Below are 27636 nucleotides of genomic sequence, written 5' to 3' on the forward strand. Positions count from 1 at the left end.
TACTATTATGTTTTTAAAAAAACTGATTATTAAAAACATAAAACCTTTAAAATGATCAAAGACTTTTCATTTCTGTCAAAAATAAAACTATAATTGAAGCTTCACACATAAAAAAGAAAAAGAAAAAAACATACACTTAACTAGACTATTTGCGCTTTGTTGTCCTCGTTTTGGACTACTGACTGATTGCGGCTGTGATGAGTTTAGTTTGACTTGTTTTTTTTTGCTCTGTGATTGTTGTGGTCTTTCTAATCATTTTTATGTTGTCGTAGAACTGTCACACTAGTAGGCCTACTTGTTTATGCTGCGGCTCCGGGTCTGTATGTTTGGTGGTGCCCAAGGGTGAGAGGGTAGATTCCCCCATATGGGATTAGGAGAAAATCATTAAAATCGCTTTTAAAAGCCTTGTTTTTAAACAACAAAATATAAACATTTCAGTAAACCCAATATCTATAAAATGTCTACCTTGTTAATATGTATTATCTTGTATATGGCACATTGCTTGTACTCTATAAAATGGTGTATAGAGGATAAACGACGAAGCCCTGTTGAATATGGAAAATATACAACAAAGTGGATGGATCCATAACCCACCAAAGCGAAAGTTCTATGTTGCTGCTCTGGCAGTTAGTGTTTGTGAACACATAAACACAGTGTGTTTTAAATTAAACCAGTTTTAATTTCTGAAAGAGCTGTGAGATTCAACTCACTCACAGTCTGATCGAGTATAAACAGTAACTCAAATACAGTAGGCTAGTTTTTAAAGTAACTGCATAGACAAAATAACTCAAAATACAATAATAGTAATGTATATCAATTATCGTAAATAAAACATAAGCATATCAATAAAAACAAAATAAATATGCACAAATTACATGATAATAATTGACTGCATATACACAGCTGAAGTAATGTTTTGTAACTTGAATTCTAAATCGCTTCCTACACCAAAGAAATTAAGCCAGCAAACCGGGAGAAACACAATTGGTGCATATTATTATTATTATTATTATTATTATTATTATTATTATTATTATTATTATTATTTATTTCTTAGCAGACGCCCTTATCCAGGGCGACTTATAATAAAGCATATATACTAGTCAACTTAATTATGCATTCGTGTTCATACAAAGATTGAAGCAATTATTGATTAGTGCATAGTCTGCTTAGTAAAGAGCAAAAACATCTGGGCGCTTTTCAATTCGCAAAATGAAGTCGTCTATTTCATCAGTAAGGCTCTTTTGAACGTGCAGAACTGCCTAGTGATTCAGTCGTTCTTGGCTCATAGTCGTTCACAAGTAATGTTGTAGTCTTGGAAGGGAGACTTAACAAAACACTACCATAATATTGAATACAAAAATAAAATACACAAACATAGCACTGAATATGGAAATGACAAAAGAAAGTGGACTCTGACACAATGTGACTGTGACAGAAATATAATGAGTTCTGGTTGTAAATCTCCCTCCCGACCTGTGAGGGCGCTAAGCAGCGAGGACAGAGTTCTTTTGACGGGCTGGACTGACAGTTCTTTCCCGGGTCGGGGAGTTGGCCAGTCTGGAAGAAGGCGAGTCTCTGTTGCAAGAACATATTGACCCGGAAGGTAAACAATGTAGCAGTCGCTGATTGTAAGGCAGCTGCATTAGTTTACCAAGGGGTCATGCGTGACAGCATAAAAAGGGGACAGAGACTTGTAATCGGTTCCTTCTCTTGGTTTTCAGAGACGAACGGAACTGGAAGGACCGGGAGAGTTCCCAAAAATAAATAATAAATATTCGTGAGTGTTTTGTTTGTTTGTAACACTGTTAGCAATTGTCTTTTTGTTTGTAAATTCACTAGACGGCTAACACGTCTCCGGAGCTGTAGCCTTGGGCCAGCACTACTCGGAACAACAACACCACAGTCACTGTTATTTGTTATCACCCACCTTGAGCACTACTGCACGCACCCGGACCGGTGATTTGTGTTCGTAGTATTGTGGGAGCGGATAACGTGTTATTATTTGTTTGTGTTTACAAATCGTTATTATTTTACTGCCGAGCTTTACTCCAGGGGTGTATCGCCGGAGGATTATTGTTTGGTCGCCAGACCAGGATTTGTGTAAAAATAAAAAGAACATTTTCCAAATTGGATTACAGTTTTCACGGGATTTATCATATCAATTTATTAAAGCCCTGGCAGGCAAGGGAGGTCTTGTTTATAGCCCAAGTCAACATAGAGGATTATTTAGGCCCCTGTCCAGAGACTCCCAGCACAAAAATCATTCCGATGGGGGAACAATTGGTTCCAGACCAGCAACGGGAGCTGCGTAAGCTTATTGAGGAATTCAGCGATGTTTTTTCTGTCTTGCCCGGCAGAACTAATTTGGTTGAATATGACATTATCTCTCCACCAGGTGTCATCGTGCGGGAGAGACCTTACCGGATCCCAGAAAGTCAATGAGGAGTCGTGTTCGCAAAGAGGTATGGGACATGTTCGAACTTGGGGTGATTGAACCTTTCAGGAGCGAGTGGTGCAGTCCTATTGTCATAGTGGCTAAGAAAGACAGCACCAACCGCTTCTGCGTGGATTTCAGGAAGGTAAACGCTATTGCCAAGTTCGATGCGTACCCTATGCCTCGGGTCGACAAACTTTTAGACAGACTGGGTAAGGCGAGGTTTATCTCAACTTTGGACCTGACAAAGGGATACTGGCAGATCCCTTTAACCCGCAGTTCTAGAGAGAAAACCTAATTTTCAACACCAGAAGGGCTGTTTCACTTTAAAACCATGCCGTTTGGGCTACATGGTGCGCCCCCTGCCTTTCAGAGACTGATGGACCCAGTTTTACGCCCACATCATGAATATGCAGCAGCGTATATTGATGATGTGGTTATTTACAGCTCCACCTGGCGAGAGCATTTGTCTAGGATTGCAGCCGTCCTTCAGTATCTAAGGGTAGTCCGGCTGACAGCTAACTTGAGAAAATGTGCGTTTGCCAAGACAGAAACTCAATATTTGGAATTTTTAATGGGGAATGGAAGGGTGAGACCTGTAGTCACTAAAATCCAGGCTTTGGTTGATGCAGCGATCCCCAAAACCAAGACTCAGGTTAGGTCACTACTGGGATTAGCCGGTTATTACCACCGCTTTATCCCCGAGTATGCCACAGTGGTTAACCCTTTAGTTGACCTCACCAAAAAGAGTGCTCCAAATTTAATTAAGTGGTCAGAGTGTCAGGGGGCATTTGATACTATTAAGCGTAGACTTTGCCAGGCCCCCACTCTTATCACACCAAATTTCACCAAAAGATTCATCCTCCACACCGACGCCTCGGATGTGGGTTTGGGTGCCGTCTTGTCTCAAAAGGTAGATGGAGTAGAACACCCGATACTGTACATTAGTAAAAAAAATGCTACCTCGGGAACGCAACTACTCCGTAGTCGAAAAGGAGTGTTTGGCCATTAAATGGGCTACTCACTCTTTACGATACTACCTGCTGGGACACTCATTTGATCTTGTCACAGACCACGCCCCACTCAAGTGGTTAAGCACAATGAAGGACAGCAATGCCCGGATAACTCGGTGGTATCTGGCGTTGCAGCCCTTCATGTACCATATGGTACACCGTGCAGGGAAAGACCATCAAAATGTGGATTATTTTTCCCGGGAGGGGGGAGTAATGGGAAAGATAGATTCAGCCGAGTGTTCCTTCAGCTCCACTCTAAGCGGTGGGATATGTGACCAGGATTTTTGTAAAAATAAAAAGAACATTTTCCAAACTGGATTACAGTTTTCACGTGTGATTGTTTCTGCACTGCATCACCTCTGCATCCGGTCTTAATCAGCAGCCACTTTGCCACAGTGACCCTTTCTGTTTTTGTCACTTTGTGTGAGAGCCGGGGGTCTGTGAAAGGCTTGCACCAGTGACTAGGACCTAGAACATTCACTTCTAATGAAGGAGAAATAACGCTGATTTTCCTGTTAAACTAATCTGATGTGAAATGTTATTCGATAGGTACGCTGTTTTACCATTATGAGGTGGAATCTTTAAAACATATCATGTATAAACATATCAATCCCATCAAAAGGTATGTACATTTATTATATATAAGCTCAAACATTGGTGGTGATGGACCCACATTCCAGAATATACTGTATATTGATGGAGCTTGGGCACCACGGCCCATATAACCCAGCGCCTATGTTTATATTTATAAGATGCCACCACACACTCCTTTTGCGCACACAATGACATAAGGACATGTTTTTCTACATAGTTGGGGAACCGGAACTGGAATCGAAATACTCGGTTCCAATCACAGATACCCGGTTCGGAACTGAATCCAAAAATCTCCTCAAATGCACATCACTAGTCTTCTCCACTCTCCTGGTTTTTTCCACACACCCCCTTATATCCCCTCACTCCCTCTGCTCCTCACTCAGACCCACCCCCCACGTCCTCCACGCCAAACCTGCACCCCAATTCCCCCCCACACACACAACATGCAACCCCTGCACGCACACACACAACATGCAACCCCTGCACGCACACACACAACCTGCAACCCCTTCATGCACACACACAACATGCAACCCCTGCACACACACAACATGCAACCCCTGCACGCACACACACAACATGCAACCCCTGCATGCACACACACCACCATGCAACCCCTGCATGCACACACACCACCATGCAACCCCTGCATGCACACACACATGCAACCCCTGCACGCACACACACAACATGCAACCCCTGCATACACACACTACCATGCAACCCCTTGCACGCACACACACCCTCTATACTATCCTGATTCTTCCCCCTCCGCCCCAGAATCGCTACAGTATCATAACCTGTTAATGCGGCGTCATGATCTAGTTTGTGTTAATTGTGTACGAGGTAGGCTACGGTAAAAAAAAAAAAAAATTAAAAAATGAGTTTATGGGGGTCGCGTGACCTGCCGATAGGAATGGACGCTTAAGTCTGCTACTCCCTTCCGCCCGACAGTTTTTTTTTCCTTTAAAACTTTATCCGGGCATTTTTCAGCCACTTAATTCGATAAAAGTTATCATAAAATATCGGAGATGGCAAGACATGAGTTCCTCACCATCAAAGAAAAAGTTAAAGGATTTGACTACTGACCTCCCCGAGTCACAGCTGCGTGCTACCGTTGCGGAGTTGCTGAAACAACAGCTCGGGGATTTGCAGCCCCTAATGAGACAAGTGATTCGGGAAGAACTTCACGGTTCCTTGGAAAAGGATTTGAAAGCATTTACTTCTAAGTTTGACAATATGCAGGTAACTGTTCGGGCGGTCAAACAGGAGTCGGCCGAAACCAGACTCTCTGTTGATAAATTACAGGAGAAGCTGATCCAGTACGAGGACAAACAGCGCCAAAATAATCTAAGGCTTGTGGGGTTAGATGAAGGCGAAGAGAGGGATGATCCTATCAAATTCCTCCAACGTAATCTTCCTAAATGGATTCCAGCTTTGGAGGACAGATCTATTGAGATCGAAAGAGCCCACCGCATTTACAGCGGAAAGGAAGGCCATAGAAATAGGCCGCACACCCTGATTTTCAAGCTGCTGCGTTACAACGACCGCAAGGCCATTCTCGTTGGAGCTCGGACCAGCTCCACTCTGCAACACGGTGGCTGTTCACTTCGCTTTTTCCCAGATTACAGCAATATCACAGCTCAGAAGAGACGGGCCATGTCGCAAGCCAGGAAATGTCTGACTCAGAAGGGGATCAAGTCTTTCCTGATTTATCCAGCTCTGGTTAAGATGGTTCATGGGGGGAAACACTGGTTATTTAAAACACCTATGGAAGTCGAAGATTTTGCGGCCTCTTTGGAGCCTGCGGGTTCTATTTCGGCAGTGGACGCAACTCAGCAAGGGATCTGAACTGTTAAACGATGTCCGAAGTTAACCGGGACTTAAGGTTTGGCAACACTGTCATGACAGTTTGCTCAGTTTATTGACAAATTATTTGTTAATGTAGCTGCATTTGTGCTATACTGTAAAGTGTTTTTTTTTTCTTTTAATAATATATTTCTGCGGGGTTAGGTTATAAGGTTAAAAAATAATAAGCCGATATACATACATATTTTGTCTTGTGGTTGACTTGGAGTCGGGGTGGGGGTTTAGAGATCAGAGCGTTACCTTGCTGTGTTGGGGGGTCACGGATCAGCAAAGTTTTATGTTTTTGGCAGATAAGAGAGTTATTTATACCTCTCTGCTGACTGCCTGTGTTTATTGTTAATATGTCTCAGTGCTCTCTTTCTACGGATCGGTTCTCTATTGTTCTATTTGCCAATGCTTGCCTACAATTATATTGTACTGTTTTGCATACCATATATGTCCGATTTCTATTTTAACTGGTATGTTATCTTTTCACACAATGTGCTGGCTGCTGCAACTAGTAGAATGTACCCTGTATCTGTCTTTATTATGTTTGTTTTCTTGAGAGAGAGGTTTTCGTTTGTTTACTTTGATCCACCATGATGGCTGATATTAATATTGTATCTTGGAACATCCGTGGCTTAAACAATCCTGTTAAACGCACAAAGTGTCTAGATTTTTTGCACCGTAAAAGGATATCGATTGCACTAATACAGGAATCTCATCTTAAATCTGATGACATTCACCGCTTTCAAAATAAACACTTTCGTGTTGCAGCATACTCTTCTGCAAATAATAAAACAAAGGGGTTCTTATATTGGTAAATAGGAAACTAAAACTTTCTGCTGAAGAATCTGGGGGTGACGACTCAGGGCGTTTTGTTTACTTGCTAGGCTCCTTGAACAATGTTAAATTTGCTTTTGTTTCAATTTACGCCCCTAATGTCTACGATATTAACTTTCTTCCTGGTATAGCGAATGCTTTTCTAGATTTCTCCGAGTACCAGTTAATAATAGGAGGAGATTTCAATGCAGTAAGTAATCCGGTTCTAGATCAATCTGCTCCCAATTCTGCTGATAACTGTTTGAATTCGTCAGTGGTTTTTAATAATTTTATTAGAGATACTAACTCGCGGGATATTTGGCGTTTGAAGAATGAAAATGCAAGGGACTACACATTCTTTTCTGCTCGATACAAAACTTATTCTCGGATTGACTATATTCTTACCTCATCTACACTTATTGAATATGTGACAAAAATTGACATACTGCCAATATTAATTACGGATCATTCCCCTGTACTGTGTAATATATCACCTACAATACGCCCTCCACGTGCAAAGAGATGGCGCTTTAATATGTCTCTTTTACAAAATTCAGAGTTTATTACACAACTTAATAGTAAACTACAAGAATTTATTAAATTTAATTTCAGTTCTGCTAAGAATCCTCAGGTTCTTAGGGAAGTTACTAAGTGTTTTCTGAGAGGTAACTGCACTGCATTTTCTTCCCATATATACACTTCTAGAAACAAACAAATTATTAACCTTGAAACCCAAATTCAAATTTTAGAGAAAGGACAGAAGCAGGCTTTTTCTAATGATAGAGCAAAGCAATTAAATATTCTCAAAACTGAATTTAAAGCCCTGACGTTGTCGCGAGCAGAATTCCTCATTCATCGCACCAAGCAAAATTATTATTAACACGGGGAAAGACCGAGTAGATTACTAGCTCTGAGACTAAAGCATAATGAATGTTTGGCAGCAATTAGTGCGATTAAAACTGTAAATAATGTATTGGTTACAAAACCTTAATAATTAATAACATATTTCAAAAATACTATTCCAAACTATACACTTCAGAGACCACTACAGATCATACTGCTTGTACAAAATTTCTAAGCGAACTAAATTTACCTAAATTGGGTCCTGATCAAAGTAAACATCTTGATGCACCTATTACGTTAGAAGAATTAAAACAGGGAATTAAATCTATGCAAAAGAATAAGTCTCCAGGCTTAGACGGCCTCCCCCCTGAGTTCTTGCTAGCAATATGGGATATAGCTGGTCCTCTTATATTGAACTCTATAAACTACGCTATTGAAACAGGCTCTTTTCATAGGGACCAAAATACAGCTTTAATCTCACTATTATTGAAAAAAAATAAAGATCCAAATGAATGCTCCAGTTATCGTCCAATCTCCCTTATATGCACGGATGCAAAGCTTTATGCTAAGGTCATGGCTTCTAGATTAGAACTATATATTGGTAGTTTGATTCACTTTGATCAAACAGGCTTCATGAGAGGGCGTCTAGCTTCTGACAATATTCGTCGACTACTACATGTCATTTGTGATGCTGACTCCCACTCTGAATCTTGTGCAGTTTTTTCCCTGGACGTGGAAAAGGCATTCAATCGAATCGAGTGGTTGGTCTTGGAAAGCTTTGGATTTGGTCCAGGTTTTATTCATATGGTGCAAGTACTATATAATAATTCCTTGGCGTCTGTGATGACTGGTAGCTGTCAATCTCCCCCTTTTAAACTTCAACGGGGAACGCGTCAAGGGTGTCCTCTCTCCCCATTACTATTTGCTCCATCGTTGGAACCGCTAGCTCAAGCTCTTAGACAAAGTACAGATATTTCTCCAATAACAACCGCAGGCTCAAAACATTACATTTCTCTTTACACAGATGACATTCTTTTATATCTTTCAAATATTTCAGAATCAACTCCTCGTTGTCTAGCACTATTTACTAAATTTGGCAGTAGGTCTGGTTATAAAATTAATTGGGATAAATCAATTTTAATGCCTCTGAATCTACCTGCAAAGAATGCAGTACTCCCTATTACAATCCCAACTGATAATAAATTTACATACTTGGGTGTTGTATCTTGGGTTCCTCGTAGTGTAATTCCCCACAATAACGACACTCTATCCAGGGTAACCCAAACAGAACAACTATTTATTATATGGTCTATAACATAGCCATGCTGGTGATTATTCCTCTTAATTGCACAATACTGCTAGTCCTCATGTTATTAACCATGTCGGTACGAATACTTCTGGAAGTCTGCCCTCCCGCTTCGGTTCTCTTTTTCGGAAGTGACGTCCTAGCCAGCCGATGTCACTACATTGGGAATACAGATTCACCCCTCTCTGCAACTTATAAACAAAGTTAATTACACTACTTACTTTATTTGACAAAATTAAACAAGACCTGCAGAGATGGTCTCCCTTGCATTTATCTTTACAAGGCAGGATAGCTACGATTAAAATGAACATATTACCAAGATTCAGCTTTTTATTTTCTATGTTACCCCTATCCCCATATCCTACTTTTTTTAAGGAAGCCAATTCTATTATATCTAAATTTATTTGGAATGAAAAACGTCCCCGCATTCGCTTAACAGTACTACAACGCACAAAGGTCAATGGTGGATTGTCTCGTCCTGATCTTAAACTATACTATTGGGCTTTTCAAGTTAGGGCCTTAAAAACATGGACCAATATAGACTCAAAAGTTGCCTGGCGCAATTTGGAAGCAGTTATAGTTCGCCCACATAGACTACAGGACTTATTATTTACTGGCATCCCCAAGAAAAACTTAAATTTCAAATTTGGCCCTATTGTTGCAAATTCATTAAAAACTTGGCACGATGTGGAACAATTTATGGGAGGTCCATTTAAGTTTTCTCGTTCGTCTCCTATTTGGAATAATAATCATTTGCTGACAGGAGGTAAGCCTTTTATATACCCTCCCTGGTCAAATAGCGGTGTGTATAGTTTTAAAGATATTCTTAACAATAAAGGCCTTCGAACGTTCCAAGAACTCAAGGAAGACTTCTCTCTCCCAGGTTTTTCTTATTTTCTATATTTAAGACTAAGGTCTGCTTTACGTGCCTATGGGGTTCCTTGGGACTCGGATGTATGTCCTCATCCTTTGATAGATTGGTTGGTCACAGACACCTGTTCACGAGGGACAGTCTCAACTATCTATGGACACTTTACAACAAGCATGTAATACTCTACCAGTTACAAAAATTTGGGAGCGTGAAATGGAAAAGCTGGGTTTTTCTCCTGAACAATATGTTTTAGCTTCCAAGAACCCAGCTCACCAATTAATACACTTTAACCTTATCCATGAAGCATATGCTACTCCATACATTGTTTTTAAAATGAAAAGGTCCCCTAGTCCGCTCTGTACAGTTTGTCAGGCTGGTGCAGTGGGCTCATACCTACATATGTTTTGGGAATGTCCGATTCTGGCTGCGTTCTGGGACAGTGTAGCTCAAACTATTACTGAGCTGACGGAGGTTCAGATCATAAAAAATCTGGTTGTATTTCTATTGAATGATGACTCCTCCCTGGGCCTTTCTCAACACCAGAGCAAGATACTTCTTGCAGGGTTAACTGCAGCCAAGAAATCCATTTTACGACTTTGGATAGACCCGACTCCTCCTATGATTGCTACCTGGCTCTCGGACTTTAGAAGCATTGTTTTTTTGGAATGCTCCACAGCCAGGATTAATAAGGCACATCTGACAACCATACAGGCATGGAATGCAACTGCTGCCAATTTGGCTACGCTGATGTCTAAATGACTTGGGCTGCCTTTCCACTACCTTCATACTAGCTTCTATTTTTGGTATGTAATTTTATTTTTAGATAACAATATTGTAGTAACTTTTTCTTATTTATTTTTTCTTATTATTTTAATGTGCAAGCATTGGAAATACTGTAAATAGTTTATATTATTTTAGATTTTTTTTTTATGCTTTGGCTCTGTTATTAAAAAAAAATTGATCACAAAAAAAAAATGCATTTATCATATTGTTTCAATTTAAGATCATATTTTATTATTTCTGCATTGTACAGTGATGTGTCCAGTGCAGCAGCAGGATTTATTTTCTTAGTGGTAGCCTATAGGCTAAAATAAAAAGAAAGTGCTCTAGGTATTCATTTGATTTTATTACTGTACTGTAAATGCCTAATGTCCATATTTATATTTTTAAACAATGTGTACAGAGAATACATTAATGTTATTTCAGCGCAATGATTTATACAAAAAATATTTATATTTTAAAATGAATTGAGCACTATAAGTGTGTGTGTGTGTGTGTGTGTGTTTGCGATTATACAATATGTCCAAAAAGAAGAAATGTTCAATTTTTGTCTGATACTATTATGGAAGTTACCTTTTGTTACACAGTAACTCCTATTCCTATGAATGTATTGAATGTCTTCCAATATTTTATTATTTTTTGATTAGGTGTAATCAAATGAATAGCTGTGTCGTCATTTTTAAGCAGCTGTGTTCTTAAAAATGTGATTCATAATTCAGTAGTACTTACTCATAAAGAATCAGTGTGAGTTGATTGCATTACATCATTTTACAATTTTGTCTTAGTTTAGACCATTAAAATAGTGACCACCCAACTTATTACCAGCACTACATTGAAATCTTTGGGGACATCTCTGTTTAGATGTGTTCAGTAATCAGTGCCTTTGGAATCAGCCTGAAAATTACAGCATGAAAGCTGGAACTCCATGACATGTCTTTACAGAGCTTGATTGAAAGAACAGACAGATATACAGTATGCCACATGGGACATGTGACAATAAGACAAAATAATATACAAATAAATTACTAGAAACAGGTTGACAGGCCAGTGTAAATGTCAAAGAACCTCATAAAACACCTGTGGATTAATTAAAACAATGACAGTAGAAACTAATGATGTATTAAGGTAAATTATAAATATGTTAAAATTCTCATGATAACAAGAACCATTTTATATGTATGTATTGTACTTAATACATAAGAATCAACTCATGTCCTTATGAAATGGAGCTTGTAATTGTGAATGACTAATCATTTAGACCCATTTTTGTTCATCACTACAGGGTGTCTTTATCACATATTGGCTGTGGACATTTAACATGTTGGTTTGGCAGTTGCCAGGGGAATCATTACTGACACTCCTGTAACATTCTAATGAGCCAGACCCCCCAGTTCACCACCTTTTTTTTCCATGACACACTTTTTCTTTGTATCAGCTGTAGTTCTATGTGTGCAGCAAATCAGCTTCACATGAAAAGCCCAAGGCATTCCCAAATGTATTGGCTCTCTGCATAAGATCACAGAGGTTGCATGGCAAGTGGCACTGATGAAACTTCACACAAGCTTCAATAACATTTTAGTTAGGCAAGCTTTTTTCAGTTGTCAGTGGTATCTGACATTAAAACAAAAATACAATAAGAATTAGAAGTACATGTCTTTATATATGCAATGCAATCATTACATTCAGTTATAGAAATGCAAGCAACTCTTTGACAGTATAAACCCTTTGCAACTTCATCAACAGCTCTAGAAGCATACATTTATTTAATTCTACTGTACATATTAACAAAAAAATCACATACACACACAAACAGTTTTGTGATTCACAAATGTTTGCAAGTATTCTACAATTTACCATGAAGCATGTGGAGTCAACTGAATTGAAAAAGTCTCAATATCACAGGAGTTCAGATCAGGAAGTCATGTGATAGTGTGAAAAAAAAAAGAAATTAAGCCACTATGAAACCAATCTATAAAACTCAACCTCATCTCATTCCAATATCAAACTGGGCTGCAGCCAACAATCTACAATTCAATCTGTAACCCAACATTACATAGAAAATCAATGATCATTTGTATGTATAACATGAATGTATTGACGGGGAATTGAGAATAGGAGAGAAGTGTGTTGTGATTTAGGGATGAGTACGGGGATTCCCCTTGGCTCACGGAGAGCCACCCTCACGGAGGTGAGCCCGAACCGATCGGCCTCCATGGCCGCGAAGCAACCGATACTCCTCCAAGGGGAACCTAGAGATGAGAGAATGAGAAAACAAAAGAGTTAGGATAGATTTTGCCGGGGGTCTCCTTTGGCTCGCGAAGAACCTTCCTGGCTCAGCTTCATGCGGATGGGAAGTGAGCTTCAATTACCCACAAAAGAGGACCCCTGGCTCCCTAGAACTGCAGCTCCAGTGCAAGAAAGCACAAAACAGAGGTTTTGATGGGGTAATTAAAGACTAATCTCACTGCTCAGTGGAGAGGAAAACAAAACCCTTTCTTTTGGGAGGAAACTTCTGGTGGTCCCTTCGGAGAGATGGCCCCCACTCTGGCCATACTAGCAATATTGAGATGGGTATAAAAGATATCATGGAGAGAAGAGTGGATGCAAGACCCTAGTTCAATGGAAGACCAGTGGTCCATTTTTTTTTTATTAAATGCTGGTTAACATTATATTTAGCTGCTGAGGTTGCTGCACTGATATGGAATGAACGGGGGGTATAGAATTGGGGGGGGCGGGGCAGACCAGCTTTAGAAATGAGAGAGGAAAGATGAGAGTAAACTAGTTTTTTTATTATGCAAGTAAGGCTTGCATTAATGAACGGGATCAGAAGGGTTGGAAGGGTTGCTAAAGGAAAGAGGTAAGGGCTGAGGTAAAATAAATATAGCCTATCATCCTGCCTGTCCTTTTCAATACAATCACCTGTCCTTTTCAATACAATCAGTGCTGTGATCAAGTGGCGTCTATCTGTCTACATTCTTCGAGTGCTTGAAAAACACGCCTCTGAGTCATAGGTACCCCCTGTGTATCGGATTGCAGGTTCATTCTCAGCTCTATGCACAAAACAGTGGCGATTGGAAACAACGGCAAAAAAAAGCCTGAGACAGTGGAATACTACAATGCCACATAGTATGGTGTGAATGTGCTGGACCAGATGGCACGACAGTATTCAGTCAAAAGTGGATCTCGTTGGTGGCCTGTGGCTGTATTTTATAACATTTTGGACCTGGCAGTCATCAATGCGTATGTTAGCCATAGAGCTTCAGCAAGCACACATGGATCTGAAAAAGGCAGAGACAGATGCCCCTTCTGGCAGTGCTGGAGCCGCTGCACCCACACGCAAGAGGAAACCGTGCCAGGTTGCAAAATGCAATGACAGCAAAACTGTGGATGTCTGCGCTGGTTGTGGAAGGGCAGTGTGTGGTAAATGCTCAGGGAAAGTGGAGAAGCGTGTATTGTGTGTGGACTATACAGGTTAGAAAGCTGCCAGGTATGTAGGCTAAATAAATATGTTATGTAAATAGTTTATTGTATTATAGTTATTTATGTTTTGAAGTAGTGCATTATATACTAATTTCGAAAAAGACACTTTGATTTTATTTTTACAAACAAATAAAATGTTTATACAATTTTGTATGTACAGAGACCCATTACAAAATAGTTACGAGTGAAATGTTTATTTTACTTATGTTTTATTTAAGTTTCTCTTGTTTTGTACTGCTCCTTTTGAAAGAAAATATTTTATGTTTTGTTTTCAATTTAAATATGGTGTTTCTGCTATGCAAATGTTTGATTTGATGTTCATAAATAAAACTTTTGCGTTTTATATGATCATTTGTCTTTCATTATCGTATTACAGCCGTTTAAAAAGCTACCAGTTAAAAGGACCGGTTGGGCGCTTCTAGTTTTAAGCAATAAGGCACGAGAGGGAATGGGTTGTGCTGGATATTGTCATTTTCTTATTGCTTTCATAAAAATAATTTATAATCATTTTATAAAAAAGTAAAAATGTCTATAGTTTATAAAGATTTGTTAACATTTTGAGGTGTAACCTTCCACAACAGAAAATATTCTCCATGACCTAAAATAATATTGAGGTAAAACATTTGTTTTTTATTGTTTTTGTTTCAATAAATACAATTATTATTATTAAGATGATAAGATTAAGGCCCTGAAATCGTGAAATTAGCCCAATACTGCGATTTTTTCAATATTCTTAACAAATAAAAATAAATTATTTCATAATTGTTATTTGTATTTCATACAAAAAAAAGAGATAAACAAAACTGTATAGCTCTGCTATGTGCCTGTGTGTACTATTCGCCATGCACATAGTGCTGTGCAGTGATTGTCATGTGACTATATGCAATCTAGGCGGAAAATTAAAATACTACATGCTGTAAACAAGAAAATGGATGTCTCTAAAAAGGCTAAAAATGCGTCTGCAGCAGATCGCGTAAAGCAGTATGCAGGAGTTTTATACAGCGCTGGAGGTAAGCTGTTCTGTATGTCCTGCAACGTTACTGTAGATCACTACTGAAAATCGTCTGTTGATAGGCATTTACATTCAAGTATTCACCGAAAGAGAAAGGTGGAAATCCAGAGCAGTACCGCGACTGCTTTACTTGCAAAGAAACAAAAAACAGTGACTTCCATATTCCAAAAGTCCACTGAAAACTGTGAAGCACGGCTGTGCCATAGAAATGTAAGGATATTATTTAACTGTTCTTTTGTGATTAATTGAGTCAAATTGTATTTTTTTCAGTAAGCTAGTGCTTTAAAGGTTTTAACTGCCATTTGTTTGTTTACTGGTACTATCGTAATTTCATTTAGATTTTTTTTCAAGCATGTCAATGTTACATTTTTATACCTCAGTATGACAGGTTAACTTTTTCTTTTCTTTAGTTTTGGGAGAGTTGCTTTTATAAATCGATGCAACTTCTTTCTGTAAACATTATTCAATTGTCATGGGCCCAAACAGCTCAAAAGTGATGTATTCTGTATTTTCCAGGACAGCAAGATATTTTGACAGGTGTCTTGTATGCTTGGAACTCCGATAGACCAATCAGTGTGCCGCATTCTAACACTCCATTTTATAATGATATGTATAATTAAATTCACTAAACTCCAACATTTCACTGGTTGTATAATATATTCACAGCCTTCATGTTCAGTTTACATATTCTTTCTGCAATTTACCTCTCTTGTGCATTAGGTCACTTCCGTCACTTCCATTAGGTCACTTTCAGTGCAAGTTGTAGAGATCGAGTTCTTACAGTCCCAAATTAATTCGGTTTGATCTTGTTCTGCTGCTGATGGAAATGATCGAGTCTGATTTAAAATTTAACATAGCATTAGGGAACTAGAACTCAGGATCATTTAAAATGATTGCAACCACAATAGAACAAGGGAGCAATAACCTTGTAAGGATTAATTGTAAACAGTCAATAAAACAGCAATACATGTGTTATAAAGGATGTTATAACCAATATTAGGTATTATAGAGAAATATGGGTCTATTCGTAGACAGTTTCATTCTCATTTTGCAAAGTACTTTTAAGTAATTTGTAACCTAATGTAATGTTTCTAAACACTTGTAAGCACTAGTATTACACAAGTAATTGGAAAGTTAAATTAAAATTGTAATAAACTGGTATATTTTTATATAATTGTCAATACTTTTAATAACACATTTATAGATATTTTAGAAATGTTACTGAGCTCAACAAACTAAGAGTGGTTCAGTGATCCTTGGAGGATAAATTCCTAATGCTGAAACTAGAGCAACAGGTAACACCTTTGTATGAAATTTGAACAGCTTGGAAACCATTTGGAGCTTGAACAAAGTTCTGGAGCTTTTCATACTGCTTGCATTTCAAATTGGAACCAGAGAATGATGACTGACTGTTGGTCAATTTTATGTGGTATACAGTTAGAAAAGTAATCGGTATGGAGTCAGAGGCATTGGTATCAACTACTCATATAATCTAACCCCACACAGTTAATACTGTAGTGGAAAACATGGGTTATGTGTTTTTGTCTGTTTTTTAACTTAAGTTCAAATCCCCAAACACTGTCATTGAGGTTGAAAGGCGTGCAGCTCTAGTTGAAACTCAGAATAAAATAATGAACCATAACATTATTTTATGTACTGTAAATTGTCTTTGGGAGTACACAGCTTGTCACAAATATGATATCTGTTTGGGACTTCACTCATGTAACATGCTGAAGATAAGGCACCTGGGACAACAATTCTAGAGAACTGTGTTAGACGGTATTTGTTTTGTGTTTGACAGGATGCCACAGTAATTGGGGTGATGGGGCCCAGAGGTAACTTTGTTGTGGTTTCCAATGCAAAGATAAAGAACCTCTGCCTTTGGAAATACAATATCATGTGGAAAGTCACACAGAAAACAATGTTGTCAATTTCCAAAGATTCTGAAATTGCAACTAGTAAAGTAAATGATTAATATGCTGTATGCATTTATGTATGTACTGTATGTATATGTAGTGTGAGATAGTGTAGTCCTGGGGGAAGGACCACACTTCCCAGAAGAACACAGGCTGAAAAGCCGCAATTGTTTAATTGTTTTATTGTTAATGATCCCCTGCACCTGATAGTGATTGTAAATTAGGACCACGTGCAGGGTATGCTGAGTAGAAGGAAGCAGGAAGGTGGGTTCCCTGCTGCCGAGCAGTCACAAGGCAGGTACTGGGTATACTCCTGGGTATTTTGTTAAACTGTGTGTTTTGTTTTGTGTTGTGGGGAAACGGCTTAGCCATCCCACTTTGTAGTCAGGGTGTTCCTGGAAGTTTAGTTAGCGCTTAGAAGGAGCAAGGAGTTTATTTTGTTTATTTTGTGTTTGAATAAAAAGTGTGCAACTGCGCTAAAAACCAAAGTTCCTGCGTTGGGTCTAGTTTTTAAAGGGGCAAACGAACCTGAAGAGGCGGCTTTGTTACAGTATGCATATATTAAAATATATTTAAATCATTGTTTCCATTTAAATCATGCTTAGTTTGATGTCACCAAAACGCATTCAGTTGATTGCACAAATAAAACCGAAACCAGAATAAGGCCCTTTGGCCAGCCCATGGATATTGCCCTTAACCACAGAAAGTGATACGATACCAGGAAGAAGGAAGTGTAAATATTCTGAAGAACCTATTATTCAAAAATTGCCATATCCTAAATGGAAGGGACAATGAAAATGTTTCCTCATGTTGCTGTCCTCAAAACTGAAACTGTGTTTTCTACACAAATCAATAAAGGGGAATGGAAAATCCAGCCCAATGTTGTGAATGCTGATTGTATGCAGTATAAGAAAGTGGATTTTAATAACTTTTTAAAATACTGAGATAGAACCAAGCATTTTAAAAACTATTGAATGCCTTTTACTAGTGATGGGAATGTTAAACGTTTAAAAGTATAAGCTCCAAAGAAGTGGTTAAACGTTGAATAATATGCTAGACATATAACCGGTCACGTGACAAATTTCACTAAAGACATATTTTTTTCAGTCCGTCGTATATCCGACTGCTGTGGTGTCAGAGTAAGGGCGGATATCATTAGCAGTTTTGAAATCGATGTAAGATTATACCAATACTGTGTTGACCTATAAAACAATAACAGCGAGGCTGGAAAAAGTTTTAAAAAAAAACCTGTGCTGCAGCTGTTTGTACAAAACTTTTAAAGGGAGAAAAAATTGCGATTACACAGACTCATGACCCCATTCCCCAATTTTCCCATAGGCGGAACGCTTTTTTTCACTTAAAATTTTTCTGTATGATTTTGGACTGAATGGCCATTTATGTTTATTATAATTTTTGTTTGTACGTTGGAACTACTGCATGTGGGACACATTCCCTGAATATGATAATACATGAACGTGTATTAATGATATAACTGGACTAATTAATGAAACTGCTGTGTCTTAGGAAAAAAAAACCCTTGGTTCCAGGAAGACATACTGAACTATGTGACCTCCTGATTAGAGGACCGGTGCCTGAACTGGATTAGGCTGAGTGGACAGTTGAATTATCATCACACAGATCATTCACACGTGCAACAACAATCGTTTTGACGCAAGGAAGACATTTACTAGCGATGTCCCAGAGGAAAAGGACATTAAAACAGCAAAGGACTGTGAGTTTAAAAAAGGCAAGATACACAAATGATCTCATGAAAGTGGCTATTTAGCAGAGTGAAAAATACTATAAATATCCAAGCAAAACTGAACATTTTGTGCTCCACATCGAATGCTAAACAAGGTGCTGTCACTGCTACGCAAAGCTGTAACTCCGGGACTCTGCCTGAAAACGGAACCAAGACGAGGAAGCAAGCTGCAAGCGAGTCAACGACCGCAAGCAACGACACTGAGGCCCGGTTGAATGACTGCCGTAAAATGTACAGAGACTTATCAGACAAACTAGTCTAGGTCTGCTGTACACCTAAAACCACAGTATCCAAAAGAAACTGTGCCCTGCTACCTGTGTAGTTAAAAGATTCAGCGAAGAGGACAGAGCAGACGGACGCTGTTGTGTATCCTATACCGAGGACTGAAGACTTTGTGGCAGCTGTTTGTTGATTCTATCAAGAATTGAAAGCTTTGTTGCCAAGTTTGATCCAATGTAAGTTTGAAGACTTTGTTGTGGAGAGGATAGTTTTTGTACTGGACACTTCAACAGATTGAGTTTCCAAAACAGCGGACCAAAAGTCTAAGCTTCAAGGAACCGTTGAGTATAATTCCAGCTGCATTTTCCATTCATAGAACTAAATTAATTAATTGTAACACATTTACATATAATTGAACTGTTAATTATTTAGTTTACACCCTTTGCGTGTGAAATAACTTTTTGTGAAACTTGATGAAGTAACTATAAGTAATATACCTCATATTGTTGTATGAAGAATTTCTTTAAAAGTAAACTTGCCATATACTTAACCTATATACCATTAATAAGCTTAATGTGATATATTCTAAGATTGTCTGGATCATCTCAGTTGAGGCTGTGATTGTATGTGGGTGTGGGTGTGTGTGTGTGTGAGCAAGCTACTACTATGGAGCGTAATTTGTGCCAAAACTATCCAGCCATTAATTTGTCTATTATGTGTGTCAACTCATGAATTGGTCAATTTGTCCAGCAATTCGTTCACAAATTCGTCCATTCATACAGTAATTCATAAATGTATTTATTAATTAATCTAATAATTAATTAATTTGTCAATTCATTAATACAAAACGCTGTACGGACCTGCAAATTTCCAGTCAACCAGACGAACTTCCCTGCAAACTTCCCAACAAACAGACAAACTTCCAACTGCCGAATACACTGCAACCTTTCTAGCGAATGGGAGCACACACTAATATTTTAACTAATCCAGCCTCGCACAAAACTGCTTCAGCCAATAATATTGCAGTTTATTAGAAGGGCGTTTCAAAAGATATTCTATTTAACAAGATACTTGACTCCGCTGATTTTCTGTCTCACTTCACGCAAAGTATTGTGATATATACAGAGTTCGGCAAAAAAAAAATCTATGGAGAGTCAATGGAGGCTACAGTTCTGTTGTCAATTAAATGCTTGTCTCCTTTCTATTCCTTAAGGATATTATCTTCAAGTATTGCTCATCCTTTTAGACAGCTTTTTGGGTCCTCCAGTCTTGGGTTTGTCAATTGAAAATCGAGTGATGCAAGTTATTTCACTCAATGTTTTTTCTTCTTTATGCAAGTCAAGGTTGTTATAATAGTAGAAAACACTAGTGGAGGCTTTGAGTAAATTGTTGATGCTCACAATGCATCAGAGTAGAAAAATGCAACATGTCTGATACCTTGTTTCCACGACACTGCAACACCGTGCTGGCATGGTGCTGTCACTGTTGTGAAAGCATGTAGAGTTGTTTCCACGATGTTTGTACAAATCCATACCGTGCCCTGCCGTGCCAGCATCCTTTCATATCTGATACTGGCACGGCACCATGCTGACTTTTGTGCGCGAGACTATGCTATGAAAAAAATAGTTATGGTATTGAGTTAAGCTAGAAAGTATAAGCATAGAATAAAGGCTGTGGCTATTTTTTCTGTCTAGCCTACTTCATTTCTTTTTTTTTATTACTGATTTGTAAAATGAAATACTATCCTAAATAAGTTATTGACATGGAATATCATTATAACAATTAATCTATATATTGGATGCTTTTATCCATGGGGAGTCACACACACACAACTAATTTATCTAGGGTGGTTCATTACAAAATAGCCTTTTAATGCATGCATACACCTTCCTCAGGTTACAGCTGTGATCTCCAGCGCTACCAGTTTTGGAGGACTGCGATCATTTAAAATCCATGCCAACCAAGTGCATGCAGGTGAGCGTAGAGATGGTGCAGGATTTTAGGACTGGATTGAAAATCCACCTGAAAGTATCTAGCTAACGATGAAAAGTAAAAAAAAAAAAAAACGTAGGCTACCTTTCTATTTGCTATCCTTCGCCTTCTGAGTGACGATGTAAATCTTCTGTAGCGGGCTTTACGTTGTCTTTTTTTATTTCTTCTGTAATTGTTTTATGTATAATAAAGTTGAACACCATTGCTAAAATAAACAACATCGCATTTAAAAACTCCATCTTAACACTTCTGCGTTTACAGTTATTACCATGGCTTCCATTCTAGGTATTGCGTCATTACACAGAATTACAATTTTCATGGGGACAGCCTGGCATGCTTTCATTACTATGCCATTTGAGTACCGTGCCTACACAGTATGGAAATAAAATTTGTGGAAATGAGGTATAAGTGTTTTGCACAGAAATATATATATATACAGTGCCTTGCAAAAGTATTCAGACCCCTGACCAATTCTCTCATATTACTGAATTACAAATGGTACATTGACATTTCGTTCTGTTTGATATTTTATTTTAAAACACTGAAACTCAAAATCAATTATTGTAAGGTGACATTGGTTTTATGTTGGGAAATATTTTTAAGAAAAATAAAAAACTGAAATATCTTGCTTGCATAAGTATTCAACCCCCACACATGAATATTTGGTAGAGCCACCTTTCGCTGCAATAACAGCTTTAAGTCTTTTGGGGTAAGTATGTACCAGCTTTGCACACAGTGTCAGAGTGATTTTGGCCCATTCTTCTTGGCAGATTTGCTCCAGGTTGTTCAGGTTGGTTGGACGACGCTTGTGGACCGCAATTTTCAAATAGTGCCACAGATTCTCAATGGGATTGAGATCAGGACTTTGACTGGGCCACTGTAGGACATTCACCTTTTTGTTCTTGAGCCACTCCAATATTGCTTTGGCCTTGTGCTTGGGATCATTGTCCTGCTGAAAAGGTGAATTTCCTCCCAAGCTTCAGTTTTTTAGCAGACTGAAGCAGGTTCTCTTGCAGTATTTCCCTGTATTTTGCTCCATCCATTCTTCCTTCAATTTTAACAAGATGCCCAGTCCCTGCTGATGAGAAGCATCCCCACAGCATGATGCTGCCACCACCATACTTCACTGTAGGGATGGTGTGTCTTGAGGCATGGGCAGTGTTAGGTTTGCACCACACATAGCGCTTTGAGTTTTGGCCAAAAAGCTCTATCTTGGTCTCATCTGACCACAAAACCTTTTCCCACATCGCAGCTGGGTCACTCTCATGCTTTCTGGCAAACTCCAGACATGCTTTCAGATGGTACTTTTTGAGTAACGGCTGCTTTCTTGCCACCCTCCTATACAGGCCAGTGTTATGCAGAGCTCTTGATAAGGTTGACTGGTGCACCATTACTCCACTCCCAGCCACTGAACTCTGTAGCTCCTTCAAAGTGATTGTTGGCCTCTCTGTGGCTTCTCTCACATGTCTCCTTCTTGTTTGAGCGCTGAGTTTTGAGGGACGGCCTTTTCTTGGCAGTGCCTGGGTGGTGTGATGCAGCTTCCACTTCCTGATTATTGATCCAACTGTGCTCACTGGGATATCCAAACACTTGGATATTATTTTGTACTCTTTCCCTAATCTATGCATTTGTATTACTTTATCTCTAACTTCTGTAGAATGTGTGACCCTGAGCAAGTCACTTAACCTCCTTGTGCTCCGTCTTTCGGGTGAGATGTAATTGTAAGTGACTCTGCAGCTGATGCATAGTTCACACACCCTAGTCTCTGTACGTCGCCTTGGATAAAGGTGTCTGCTAAATAAACAAGTAATAATAATAATGGTGTTCTATATATTGTGACATCATTTTTACTTCTACCTTTAAATCTGTATTAATTCTAATTAACATTATTTTATATAAACTTATATTTATATTATCATGCAATGCTGGCTCTGAGGACCAGTCTTGATTTGGTCCTGCACAACTTTTGAATGAATTTTGTTTATTGAAATGTTATATATTTATTGAAGTTAATTAGTTCATTCTTTTCTGTTGAGTCCCGCTGGCATAATCGTGTTCAGTCTATTTATCCATTTACTTTCTTGTATTCTTCTATATGTCGCATTGTCTAAGACTACAAACTTTACATCATTTATGTCATGTCATTGACTGGTGAAGTTCCAGTCTCTCCAACATATTTTATTTCATCACATTTTTCACAGGATAGTCCATAAACAGCATTGCTATTTTTACAGTAGGTATTCGTTTTTAGTGGATATTTGGTGTTCACAAGTGTTTCCAAACTATCTTAGAAATACTGGGCAAAAGTTTAGAGTAAGTCATTACTAATGGGACTTTTTTGACCTTTTTATCTTTATTTTTATAATCTAGTACGTCATCTCTTTTTAGTTTATCCAATTCCCTTTCAAGTCGAAAATAACCATCAAGGTATGGGATATTGCCGTCAGGCAGTAGGGGTTGGCTGAGCTTTTATAGCAAAGCTGTCGATAGGCCTCTGCGCGAGTTGCCGTGTAAGCCCGCCCCTCTGGGAACTCACTACACGCAGCGCGCAGAGACTCTCTTCTTCTTTTGCTTTCAGCCTTGTAGGATTGAGCTGGTAAGTTTTCTCTCTTGAGATTCTCACTGATTGTACTCTTTAGCCTTGAGGTTAAGAAGCTGGCTACCGCCCCTTCTCGGAGTTGATTTCAGTGTTTGCTCTACTGAGCATTATATATATATATATATATATATATATAATTTATATATATTATTTTTTCTTTTCACGCTTGCTTCGGCATTGCGTTCTTTCCGTGTTGGCTCTCCGTCTTCTTCTTACTTTATATATACATATACAAATATATATTTTTGTATTGTTGTATTTGTTTGGGTTTTTGGTATTGTCTATTCTCCCCATAGGTGTAGAATACAGTTTAGAGGACACTTTGCGCGCCTGGCTAGGCCACGCAATATTTTGCAGCCTCGGTCTCGCCTCGGCTAGACCCGCTTTGGTGTAGCGCTTCGGCGCTTTGTGCTTAGTGCCTCGGCACTTGGGGCTCGGTGCACGCACCTCGACGCTCGGCGCATCGACGCTCGGCACATGCACCTTGACGCTCGATGCTTCGGCGCTCGGTACACGCACCTCGACGCTCGGCGCATCGATGCTCGGCGCACGCACCTCAATGCTTCGGTGCACGCACCTCGACGCTTGGCGCATTAACGCCTCGACGCTCGGTGCATCGACGCTCGGTGCACGCACCTTGACGCTCGACTCTTCAGCGTTCGGTGTTTGGCACCTCGGCATTTGGTGCACGCTCCTGACTTCGACGCTTCGCCGCTCGACGCAACCCATCGACACGCGTTGCTTTGGCGATCGGGGTGTCTAAGGATGTCTGGGTTCCACCGTTGTGTCACCTGCGAGGCAAAATTGCCGGCGAGCTACCCGCATGAGGACTGTGTGGTGTGCCTGGGACCAGAGCACGCCGCGTCTGCCTTGGCAGACAGATCGTTTTGCGCATTGTGCGCTAATTTACTGCCGCGCACTCTTCGCCAGAGGGTAAGGAAAGTGGTTGGGAGCCACTCCCCCTCCTCTGGGTCGCCTTACACCCTGTCTGTCCCGCCGTCGTCTACAGCGACTCCGCCCGTCAAGCTGCGGCTATCCAGGAGCCCCTCCCAGCTTACAGCTGGCCAGAGATTCCCAGACCATAGACGTGCTCGGGAACGCTCTCGTAGCCCGTCTACGAGCCCCTCCCCTCGCAGGGAACGCCCTCGCCGGTCACGGTCTATCTCCGTGTCACCCCACCATAGGGGACACTCTCGTTCCCATCGTCGAGACAGGCGTTATAGGGACAAGTCAGGCGTGGCAGAGCTCACGTCAAAGATGTCCCAGTTTATGGACGTGATGATGGGTCAGCAATCCCTGCTCATGTCTTTAACGAACACCACACCACGAGCCACTGACGCACAGGTCGGGCCGACTGTCAATCAGCCGGCGTTTCCGCCACAGCCTCTGGCCGCCCCGGTCGTCCAACAACCCCAAGGGGTGTGGGACGTAGATGCCATATCCACAGATGCTTCAGAAGGGGAGCCTCTCCTTGAGGAGGACAGTGTGGAAGCTGAACTAACCTCCCAGCACTCAGAGTAAGACACTGAGTTGGAGGTGCTGGACACCAATGATCCCTTGTGGTCACTGGTGGAGCGAGCAACTCGCCACCTGGGGATTGAGTGGCCAGCCGTAGAATTACCTCAGCGGTCACTGTTTGAGTCACCGTCTGTACGGTCTCCACATCCCAGGATGCTCCCAGCCTTCCCTGATTTTATTAAGGAGGTACAGTCCACCTGGGGGACCCCAGCTTCTTCACCGGCAACTTCGCGGAAGGCTTCCGCGTTTGCCATGCAGTGAAGCTGGACTGGCGTCCTTCCCACCAGTTGATGCTGCCTTTGCAGCCCTGGTTAGAACACCGACGCTCTCGGGTCTAGCTAAAGACCCTGCATGTCCTAACAGACAGTGCAGGACCACGGAGGTTCATTTAAAGAAGGGCTATTTAGCGGCTACAGAGGCAGTTAGGTTGTCCAACGTGGCCAGCCTCCTTTCAGTTTACCAGGCGTCGCTGGTGAAAGATCTCCCGGAGCACCTATCGGTGTCTCTGAGGGCGGAATTGGCGTTGGTCGCTCAACTCCTAATCAAGATAGCCCAGCTGAATGCATGGGCTCAAGGCAGGAGTACAGCATCCCTGGTTGTTGCCAGAAGGCAGCTCTGGCTCTCGCAGGCGAGAGTTCAAGAGCCTGACAAGGCCCCATTATTAGATGCTCCTATTACACCGGGGCACACGTTTGGCCCAAAAGTTGAGGAGATGCTACAACGCTCTGCTAAAGCCTGGGAGGCATCTGAGCAGATGGCGAAGATGTGGCCGCATAAGCCCTTCCAGCCTAAGCACCAACAGGAGCACCAGTGGCGTAGAACATCACCGCAGCACCAGCCGCGGCCACGGGGTGCCAAGACCTTTATTCTCCGAGGCCACCGAGGAGCGATCAGAATCACTGTCGCTTGCTCTACCCTGACCTTCTCATTTTGTTTATGGAGACACAGATGAATCACATTAGTTTACTGTAAAGCTACGTCTTAGTTAGTGTTTATCTTGGTGAGAGCCGAGTTCAAATCAGCATGAAGTTTTAACATCTACTCTCGTGTAATGGAAATCAAAAAATATATATATATATATATATATATATATATATATATATATATTCAAGTGTATGTATATGGAAAATGATGTATACTATAGTTGTAGAAGTGTACAGTGTTAAAAAATAAACATGAAAAACACCAAATATCAAAACAAACAAGTGTTTACTAATACTACACGGACGTATAAAAAAAAAAATTATGACAAAGCACAACTCACTCGGGTTCGTGCCCCTTTAAAAATACGACCCAGAACAATGAAATGGAGTTTTAAGCGCTGGTGCACTATTTTTTTAATAACACAAAATCAAACAAAATACACAAAATAAACACCTAACTCCTCTTGGAGCACTAACTCAACTCTCAGGAACACCCTGACTAACGCGGGACAGCTACGCTGTTTTCCCGTCCTTCCCAAAACCACAAACTTCAACACACAGGTTTGACACCGCACTTACTTTTTCTCTCTGGCTACTCGGAGACAGAGCACCTCTTCTGCCTCCTTCTACTCAGCAGCGTAGAGCAGACTGACTGTTCTCCTTATAAACCCTGCACCTGGCTCTAATTTACAATCATAGCCAGGTGCAGGTGATAATTAACAATAAAACAATTAACAGAAAACAATTAACCCAGACAAATGTGCATTCCGCACATGTTTTTACTGCAGAGAGGTTTTAACCCCCTCCCTGCTGTCTCACAATATATATATATATATATATATATATATATATATATATATATATATATATATATATATATATATATACAGTATGTATATGTATATATATATATATATATATATATATATATAGTAGATGCTGGTTATTAGCAACCCTGATAAAGACAACTTTCGGTTATTAAAAACATTTTCAAGGGAACCAATCCCATCCATTAGACTTTAATGGTAATGCATTTCGGATATTAGCAATGTCTGCCGCTTAATGACAACTTTTTTTTACAATTTCTATGGCTACGCCACGCACACAAATACATTGCGCGCACACATCACAGCTTCTATTTATGTATCAGTTTTCATAACACAGCTGTACATTTATTGAGTCTGATTGTCGTCTGTCATCATGGCTTCAAAACATGTAGACCTTTCTATAGCCAATAAAGTTCTGGAAGCAGTACGTTCCAGACAATCTGACAGCAAAGGAGTCTGACACCATCGTAGAGTCTGACAGTCAGGAGGAAACGGCAGGTGAGCTCACTGATACTGACCTTTTGGAGACAGTCAGAGCTGACAAGCACCGACAGGTGGAAGAACCAGAAGAGTATACTCTATCAGACAGCGAACCTGAAGAACCTTCGCTTCAGGAACAGTTGCGTGCTGTGGACACTTTCCACAATGTATGCCAGAATCGTGGCTTTGAAATTGGTTACGAAGCTGCGCGCAAAATTGAGAGAGATTTACAGCTGGAAGTGGTGAATCAGAAAAAACAAACATTGGACAACTAATTTTTTTTAAATGATGCTTCTGTATTAAATGCAAGTCCTACATACCAAGAGTGTTTACTGTTTTTAATGATACTGATAGTACGTGTGGAGTAGTGGTTAGGGCTCTGGGCTCTGGACTC

This window comes from Acipenser ruthenus, chromosome 2 (genome assembly GCF_902713425.1).
Source record: "Acipenser ruthenus chromosome 2, fAciRut3.2 maternal haplotype, whole genome shotgun sequence".
Lineage (NCBI taxonomy): Eukaryota > Metazoa > Chordata > Actinopteri > Acipenseriformes > Acipenseridae > Acipenser > Acipenser ruthenus.